Source organism: Etheostoma cragini, chromosome 8 (genome assembly GCF_013103735.1).
Source record: "Etheostoma cragini isolate CJK2018 chromosome 8, CSU_Ecrag_1.0, whole genome shotgun sequence".
Taxonomy (NCBI): Eukaryota; Metazoa; Chordata; class Actinopteri; order Perciformes; family Percidae; genus Etheostoma; species Etheostoma cragini.
In genome coordinates, this window is record NC_048414.1 from 24,979,863 (window position 1) to 24,989,763 (window position 9,901).

The 9,901-nt window shown below is 39.1% G+C and overlaps 1 long non-coding RNA gene across 1 annotated transcript in view; it reads right to left on the reverse strand.

Moving 5' to 3' along the window:
- LOC117948674 overlaps window positions 1-9,901 on the reverse strand; it is an 18,452-nt gene that overhangs the window by 1,698 nt on the left and 6,853 nt on the right. The window contains exons 2-3 of the long non-coding RNA XR_004657511.1: window positions 9,404-9,408; window positions 1,822-1,828 (exon numbers count right to left, since the gene is read on the reverse strand). This is a non-coding gene — a long non-coding RNA (uncharacterized LOC117948674). The remainder of the gene's footprint in view (window positions 1-1,821; window positions 1,829-9,403; window positions 9,409-9,901) is intronic.

The following is a 9,901-nucleotide window of genomic DNA, read 5'->3' on the forward strand; positions in this document are numbered from 1 at the left end:
GAACCCCCGCCCTGCAATCTAAAGGTTGCCCCTCCCCCAGAAATATCATTAACATGCTCTGTATTGTAAATAACATAATGATGTATACTTAGAATATTTTTGTAAGTAGTAAAACAATCCATAAAAATCCCAAAGAATGCTTTTTTTAAGAATAGAAACGTTTTTAGTCCCCCCTCCCTTGCCTTACAGTGGTTCGGTCCACTGCCTGTCCACTGCCTGCTTTACACACAAGTCCGGCCATTCCAGCCATGATGGACCCCAGGAGAGAATGAGAGAACATACTGGTAGTGACGTTAGTTGTGGAATGTAATAAGCAGGCTGTTTAAGGCTATTTTATTCACATTAACATCCGATGAAGTTGTTCTTTTCTGAAATAGAAATTATGCTTGTTGGATAGAAATGCACCCATTCAACTAACGTTAACACAGCAACAAACCTGATGTTATGTGTGTGAACTGATATCATGGTTACTGGTAATATCGAAGTTGTTTGGTTTAATATGATGCTAAGTTGCAGATCAGTAGGTTTGCTGCAGCTAAATATATATCCTCTGTCCCAGATAAAACCTAATATTTATGTGGAGGATATAAGATAATTCTATAATTACTGTGTGGTGAACCTATGAACCTAACTCATTGAGATCTGACTTTAAAGATTTGTGTTGTTGTTGCCCAGATAAAATGAGAGAGAAAAGAAAAACAGACATGATATCTCTTTTCAATACACCAAAATGCCAAATAAGACCAATAAGTCCTCATATCAAGACAATTTGGTGTCATCTTTATAAAATTGGGTGCTTATGGAAATATTAACATCACTATGTCACAGGTAAAGGAGACAGAAAGAATCGAGGAAAAGGGAGACCAGGGACAGTCTGGGGTGGAGTCTCAGGTAAGGAACAGGGAGACCAGGGACAGTCAGGTGCAGAGTCTCAGATAAGGAACAGGGAGACCAGGGACAGTCAGGTGTAGAGTCTCAGGTAAGGAACAGGGAGACCATGGACAGTCAGGTATAGAGTCTTAGCTAAGGAACAGAGAGACCAGGGACAGCCAGGTGTAGAGTCTCAGGTAAGGAACAGGGAGACCAGGGACAGTCAGGTGTAGAGTCTCAGGTAAGAAACAGGGAGACCAGGGACAGTCAGGTGTAGAGCTTTGGGTAAGGAACAAGGAGACCAGGGACAGTCAGGTCGGGACAGAAGGATAATAGCACAGTCTTCATGCTTATTGATGGCTAATGGTAGTATGAAGGCTCATTGTGGCTGTAAAATTTGTGTCCCCTTCAAAAATTGACCTTCAGATCTTTTGGAGATCTATTGTCTCCCCCCCCTATTTAGATGAGATTCAGGCCCATGCCCTCTCCCAGCCCCAGATTTCGTCTCAGTGATTTTTGTCGTTTTGCCGAAAAAAAATCTTGTTTAATGTGTAGTCAGTTGGCAAATTCACATTAATGGAAAAATAAAAAGCCGTCTAACATAAATTGCTTGAACAGCTTGTATCCCTTTAAACCTTTAACATCTGTGGGGTCATGTCTGCATTCTCTACATCTCACTTACAGCATGAATTGTCTGTGCAAATGATATGTTACGCTTTTCACCTCTGATATATCATATATATATATAAAATGTCTCTCCCTGAGAAAACAGGGCGAGTCTGTGTGGTTTGAATGTCAGGAACACTCTCTGAAATGTGCTCATTGCTAGTGTAGTCCGCTTATCAAAATATTATGGTTATTAGGATTTCAACGTTGTTTTCATTTCATTAACTATGCTTTCAACATGAAAAAAGCAAAGTGTAACGTGATTCATAATAGCATTGTAATGACATTTATACTATCTGCAACATACTAAGCCATTTGAAATATGGCTCTAATGATCATCTAAATGCTAAAAAGTGTCCCTGCATCTGCCCGGTTTTGCAAAAGCATCTCATCCACAAAAAATTGTTTTTGCTTTTGTATCACCTTAACGTTTGACTTCACACAGAGTTTGAAAGCAGCTCAGTTCCCTCATCTTAGTTCGGGTTGACCCAAGCTGCTCTTGGCTGGATCGTCTATGTCGTCATCTGGCAGGTGACTGACAAGAGCAAACACTCAGGCGGCCACAGCATTGTTCATAAAATGGAAATCTCCCGGGAGCCCTTAGCAGAACCCCCCCACAACCACAAACACACACACATTTACAAGCCCTTGCAAACACAGACAGGATTGTCTACCATTAGTTAGTATTCATTTCTTCCACTGACTGATTGTCAGGCTCCGGTTAGCCATTGTCCAGGTTGTGTAGTGTGGTTTTAGATGTTGTGTAATGTGACAGTTATTGTAAGTAAAGCTGACGGGAGCCTGGCAATAAGCTTTTTACAGAGGAAATTAAACAACATGTTGTATCAAACTGAAATGAAATGATATGACAAATACGACAAGGCATTATACAGTTTCTGTCGGTTTAAAATAGGCCCTTTATTTCAACATTTTATCGCCAGCTGGCACATAGGACTCCTTTGTGCATTGCTTATATAATTAACCTTTAGTTATCCGTGCAAGCTACAGCACAGTGGAGCAAAACAATCATGCAGATGGCTTCATGCTCACATATACAGTTTGTCTCTGATGAAATGAGAAGGATGGGAAAGATCTTGGCATGGGAAGTAATATGATTATGCAGGGACACGCAGGTGTAACATTTCCAATTACTGTTGCAGTTTAATCAAAACACAACCACCCCTGAGTATCACCATCTATGTTCATGAATTGTAGTTTAGAGTGTTGGCTGCACTGTATGCGGTTGCTACTCTGGGTGGCACACAGTCAAAGATACTCAAATAATCATTTCATTTCATTAATTGCATTGTGTTGCATTAAAATTAGAAATTGCAATAGGTCAAAATAGGTAATTCTGTGTGGAATCCAGTCCAGAAAAGTACGTATTCATAGAATTAACAAAAACAACCATTTTAGCTTAGGTGTTTTAGTAATTTGTTTGCCTGATTATAAAGTGTGATTGGCACTGGTTACATGCATCCAATCCTGTGAGTGTTTTGGCAATCAAACATTTGAGATGATTCCAAAGCCGAGACAGCAAACAATAGCAACTGACTGTGGCTTATGGTAATGAAGCAGAGCACTTACAAACAAAAGCCGACAAAACAGTTCCTGCCACATTCCCACTTTCGGAACACTGTGATATTCATTCTGTGGTATTTTCAACAAACCCCGGTGAAAAATGTCCTATTACGTTTCAACTTCCAAGTTACACACATGTGCACACACTCTTGTAAATGAGAGGTCTTATGTGTGTTCGTGCAAAGTAGGTGTTGACAGAAAAATGAGAAACATTTCAGAAACCAGGTTCCACATTCCAGATTATTCCACGCATTCTTCTACTCTTTTACCTTGTCAAAAACTGGTGCCCACAACGCAACTCAGCCGGAGGCATCCCGTCGTAGATTTGCGTTGCTATGCTAGGTGCGACTAATGCAGACATTGAGCGGCCAGCCTCAATCAGGGATGAAGAGCAGGCTACAATGTTTTGGTAAACTCACTAAATTCTAACTCCACACCTCCAGAACTCATTTCAAAAGGCTTTATTCACGCCACTACTGCATATGTCAAGACCTGAAAAAAGGACAGTATACAAAGACTTTCTATCATTCCTCAACAATCACCTGCTGAATTAAGTAAAGGTACAAAACAGAAGAACAAAAGATAAATTATGGCAACGAAATTTCTTTAAAAATCATATAGTTTTGCTGAATGCGTGGGCAGAACCACAGAGAAGTACAAATGTTTTGACAAAAAATACCTCACCTGAGACCTGTGTCCATAGTCTACAATGAGCCCGCAAATACAACTTAAAGGAGAATTCCGGTTGATTCCAACATGTAGCTTGGTTGTTTGTAAATGTGGAGGTCTGTCAGTAGTGAGACAAATGAAAACAATTGGTGCTGACTACAACGTGTTGTTCTCCTGCTAGCGTTAGCACCCAACAGGCTTTAACAGGGCAACATTTAAACCTGTGTTTAGCCTCTAAGTATGCTCAAAAAGTCATAACCAGTGCCTAGCCATTGGCAGTGATTATTTCTGAGTGAACACAGTGAATCTGACTGCAGTAGATGTGACAGAAAGGCGTGTTTCGACTCGTGTGGACTTCACCGGAAAACAGGAAACAAACAAAGGCCTGTGCACTGGCTGAATTAACACAACTTGTATGCCTTTCTGTCAAATCTACTGTAGTCACATTCGCTGTGTGCACTTGGAAGGAATAACTGCACATGGCTAGTCACTTTTGATGAAATTTTGAACATTTTAATAGGCTAAAAACACATTTAAAACTTGCCCTGTTTAAGCCTGTTGGGTGCTAACTCTAGCAGGAGTATAACACAATCTAGTCAGGACCGATTGTTTTCATTTAAGTCTCTACTGACAGACGTCCAAATCCACAAACAACAGAGCTACGTACTGAAATTGACCGGAATTCTCCTTTAAAGGTGGATGGCCCTTGCATAACAGAAGGAAAATGCACCTTTAAGCCAGAATAGCTCATACTATGCTCTGTGGCTGCAGCAGAATTAATGATGTCATACTGTCAATATTAAATTAGTCACTTGTTGGCCTAAAAGTGATTGCATCTCTAAAAAAATACTTCTGCCTGCCAACAACACTCTCCACATCAGCATTAGAAGTCTAGTGACAAGAGTTCTGTTATTTCTAAGCCAATTGTTGTCATCAACTTTCGCTGCCTGCCATTTCTCAGGAAGCCTCCGATTCATGGGCAAATATACGCTCGGAATCTGAGCAGTGATGCCTTCACTGTCGCATTCTTCAACAGGATTGATACTTAGTAGGAGTGGAGGAAAACGGGCAGCTTGGCAACACCATTAGCATAATTACATCATTAATTGTGCATCCTTTTCACTCTGAGAAATAGTAGCTGGTACTGGGTGCCGCTTGTAGTCAAGTGAAAGGCTCCACACACAGCGGGCTGTTACGAGCCAGAGAAATGCCTGCTGCCTCATTAGTGCTAGATCCCTACAGGCCCCCTTGTCTCTATACAGGGGGGTCTGACGCCTGTGAATGACAAACCCATGGTGTTTGGTAGAGTGGAGGCATTCAGTTGAAAGTTATTACACTTTTCTTCCCACACTCAGACGCATAACTTAGCTTTAGTGTTTCCCCCCACAGTGACACTCCAAAGTCGATTGTATCTCTCCAAGTAAAGCACCAAACTTGTGTTTGAAGAACTATTCCCAAACTGGTGTCTTGTCCATAATGAGGACGCTCTTCCAGCATTCCTGCCTGCTGGTGCTGTGAAACAGAATGGAAGAAAGACTGTGTGAAGAGGATGAATGAGTGAGTAATTAGGAGTGTAAGGCTGATCTTGAATTAGCAAAGGAATGACAAGTGTGAAAGGCGGCTCTTTATTTTAACACAGAGAGAAACCTAGTGAGTGGGCAGAACATGGCTCACGACAGACAGTGTCAACAAAATGGAGAATATATAAAATCCACACTTTTAAAGCCCCTTCACGTTACTATAGTATAATGCTTGTGAGGTAGCTTGGATTGAATTGATATTAAAGGAATATGGATATTTGTTTTCTTGTGGAGGAGTTAGAGAGGATCAATGTCTCTCTAAGCTAACGCCAGCAACTGGTTAGCATAGTTTTGCTTCATATAGATGGGGTGGAAAAAGGACAGAAACTAGTCTGGCACATAAATTGGTAAATTGTTGCTTTCACACTTTGTGGAGATTAAACAAAAGAGTGATAATTGCTGAACCTTAGAGGTGCTGGTAGGTGGATTTTGATATTTTTGGAGAGAGCTAGGCTAGCCGTTTCAAGTGTCTCAATGTTACAGAGAGTTCAGACATAAGAAGACTGACACCACACTCACATGAAGCTAAAGTTAGCAGATGGTAGCTTAACTTAGCATATGTATATGCTGCTTATAGGCTGAAAATAGTGGGAAACAGCTAACATTACCGTATCTGAACGTCTCAAAACCTTCACAATGAAAGCTTACTACATAGCATATATCTTTTGTTAAATCTGTACAAAAACCAAAGTGTAAAAATGAGATGTTGTGGTCTTACAGGAGTTAATGTACTGGGCTGATAAGGTAACTTCAGATTTTATATCGTCATAGTCAGGGTCCTTCTGAAAAGGAACACATTGAATTATTTAGAAAATCTTGATTTATGAGAGATTTAACAATATATTTTCTGCGTTTCAATGTGTTTGGAGGTCATTTTCCCTTTTCCCAAAACTGTAGCGTACAAGGAAATTGACATAGTTATACTGGGTCACTCTAATGAGGGCTCCATTGAAAATTTCAGCAACAATGTTAAGGATTATTAAATGACATTTTAAATATGCGGAAATTGAATGCCAAATGAACTTGAGATTTTTTTTTTTTTTATTCTTTTTGGCCGCTCCAAGCGCTGGTACCGTAATAGCAGGAATAGACACGAATCAAAAGACCGATACATTTATACATCAAATTCCTCAGTAAAGCGGAGAAAGTAATAACTCCTGCTTGACAAAACAATTCACTTGCACTACACCACCTGGGTTTCCTAAGTAGAATGCGCAAACAGTCATTATAAGCGACACGCGGCTTATTGTAGCTCGCCTTTTTAAACTTGACCCACAAGGGGGCAGTGTAAAACGCAGTACAATATGCTTTAAAGAGGTTTATCTTGACACTAACAGAACACCAGGAAAACTTCCTGGCAAGTATGTTAACCTGCATATATAACATGCAACGCAGCCTATACATGTCCTCATCATCTGACATTTGATCTGTTATAATGTGACCCAAATACTTAATTTTGCATCCAACAGTTAGCACATGTCCCGCAAGATGGAAAGATGGAAAAATTAGGTCCTTATCCTCTTTCACTCTACAGATCATAACCAGACTCTTTTTGCCATTATATTTCACGTCATATTCAACCCCATAATTGGAACATATATTTAACAGCTCTTGAAACCCTGCATTGCTAGGAGAGACAACAGCCAAGTCATCTGCATACATGAGATGGTTCACTAGTATGTTACCCATCATGCATCCTGTCTTACACTGTCTAAGCAGGTCAGACAGGTTATCTATGTAAATATTAAATAGGGCCGGTGATAATATCCCCCCCTGACGGACGCCATTACAAACCCCAAACGGAGTTGAGAAGACATCCCCCCATTTGATCTGTATGCTCTGATTGGAATACCAAAAAGCCAGGATTCTGATTATACCATTCGGCACTCCTCTTTGGCTCAATTTTAAAAACAGCTTGTGGTGGTTAACTCGGTCAAAAGCCTTGGAGGCATCAATAAAACCAATAAAAACAGGATTTTTGTCTTCTGTAGGTTCCCACCATTTCCTTAAGTGCATAGATACATAGATCAGTACCATGCTTGGCTTTGAAACCAAACTGGTTATCTGAACTATACAAATAAACACACAGCCTATCTAATAAAATTATTTCCAAGACTTTTGATATATACATTTTTTTAAATATGTTAGGTCCATATGTGTTTGTGTCATGTCATGAACGTGAAAATGAACTGAAATAGCAAAGAAAAGATATAAGAGGAGAAATCAGGCCAATCACAATAGCTGGTCAGTCTGACGTCATGTTGCCTGAGCTCATTAATATTCATAAGCTCGCCCAGTTGCACTGGGTTAAGGACACTGATAGCCAGGCTCCCATTGGCTAGCTGTTAGCCAATCAGAGTCAAGCAGCTTAGCTTGTTCAATATTAATGTGAACTGGCAAAAATGGAGCTGAGTCTTCCTGCAGGCTTTCTATACCACGCTGGAATGTCTTATAACCAAGGTAACCAAGGTAACCAAGTTAAAGAGTCCATGGTAGAACTATACACATTGCCACAAAAAGTAATGCAAAACGTGTAGCAGGGCACCTTTAAGAAGATGTCTATTTTTAGACAGCATGGTACAATGTTTGGAGGAAAATTATAAAACAACATACCCTAATGCAATATTTGGATTTTTGGGGGATTTCCTATTATCCTATTTGCTTTTTTGGCTTAATAAACAGAACGATACAATGATATAGTAGCCAAATTGCTCAACAGTCCACATCCTAAAATGTTTGGTGTCTCCCAGATAAAACAAGCCAAGAATATTAATTTAACTTGGTTGAAAAGAGGTCTTTAATGGTAATTTTTTCAAAAGCAATTACTTGTTACATTCTCTGCATGGGTAAATAACTATTTATCAGGAGTGAAAAACTCTGAAAAATGGCAATGTTAGATGTAATAAGATTCACTTCAACAAGAATAGTTTACAAAGTGTAAATATTGAAATCATTTTCAGCTTTCAAAGCAGAGTATTTACATTTTTTATGTTCTTGCAGTGTGTTGCTTTGAAAGCAGCTACACATGAACAAATTAATAATCCTCTTGCTGCCCTAAAATGAACTGCATTTTTACGTGATATCTCACAGAATGTTCAGGGTTTTTTTGATGTTCGGTTCATTATTCATGAATGATAAATGATGCAACAAGTGTCTCAATGGGTCAGATGCAGCGCAGTGGGTTTTTAGAGGAACACAAAGGATTTCACACAGCATGCATTTTTAATATAGAATAGCTTTCTGTTTTTGTTCCGCAATGAAAATTATTCTGTGACCTTTGTTAAAAAGCCTCAAACGTGAGAGAGGGGAGACTTCAAATGCATAAATATATTCATAATGAATTATGCTAAAATGGCAATTCATGGAAAACCAAACACACTAAAAGGGTTGGCTATGCTTGTGTTGGATGGGGACGTCTGTGTTGAATGGCAAGAGGATCATGATTTTTGACAGTTTGTCACCCAGGTGTGGGTGAAAAAAATAGAAAATTGAATTAATGTGCATAAAGAAGCCAAGCAAAGACGGAAAAATCTCCAAAAGGCATCAAATGACAAATTAGACATTCATTTACTATGTCACAAAAAGTTAGATTTTATTTCCATTATTTACGCTTTCAAAATAACACAAAACACAAAAATGGCGTCGGCAAAAGTTTGGGCAAATCTAACTTTTTCTGACATATTCTACAAATGTCTTATCAATCATTTGATGCCTTTTGGAAATTTTTCCATCTTTTCTTGGCTTCTTTATGCACATTATTTCAATTTTTTACCTGGGGTGCCCAACATTAAAGCCTCACTGTATGTTTTTCTGTGATTCGAGGTTTAGTTTAGGCGTGGCCCTGCTCCCAAAATTAACTTTATTTGTTCTGTTTCTTATATTCTATGGTTTCGATTGGCACTTTGACTATTCTTCACATTATGTCAATAATTGATTTTTAAAAAGAATTAATATTAGGTATGAGGATAAAACTTTGAACTTTTCTCAACTCCTGCTTTCAGGTTTTTTGTTGTTCAGAAAGATCATTGCCAAAGCACAATTTCTTCCTGTTTAAAATGTATCAGATTATTGTCACTACCCCTATTTTTTGTATATTTATTGACATCAACTTTTCTACAGTTTGACCATTTCCATCACTGTTATTACTTGGAGGTTTTATTCCATTATGAGCAAAGTGTGCCTCAGGGACACATAAATAAAACTGCATTTTAAATGTAGCTGATGTTCTCACTAATGTACTCAGCCAATCGAGGGATAAACCTTGGCAAATATTACAGTGACGAAAGAGGAAGATCTATCGCATCTGCATACACGCCCACTGTCTCCACTGTCATACCATGGCATGATGCATTGCCGCTCCTCAGCAATGAAAATCGTTTTTTAAGTTTTCATGTTCATAACAAATGGAGCATCCTGCCCATTGGGAGGGAGCCTTTAAATGATAAGATGCCTTATTTCCCAAATGCTTTTCTTTCCTGGTACAAAGTCGTAGACATCTGTTAGAGCTGATTACAAAACCAGACCTGTTTCATGCC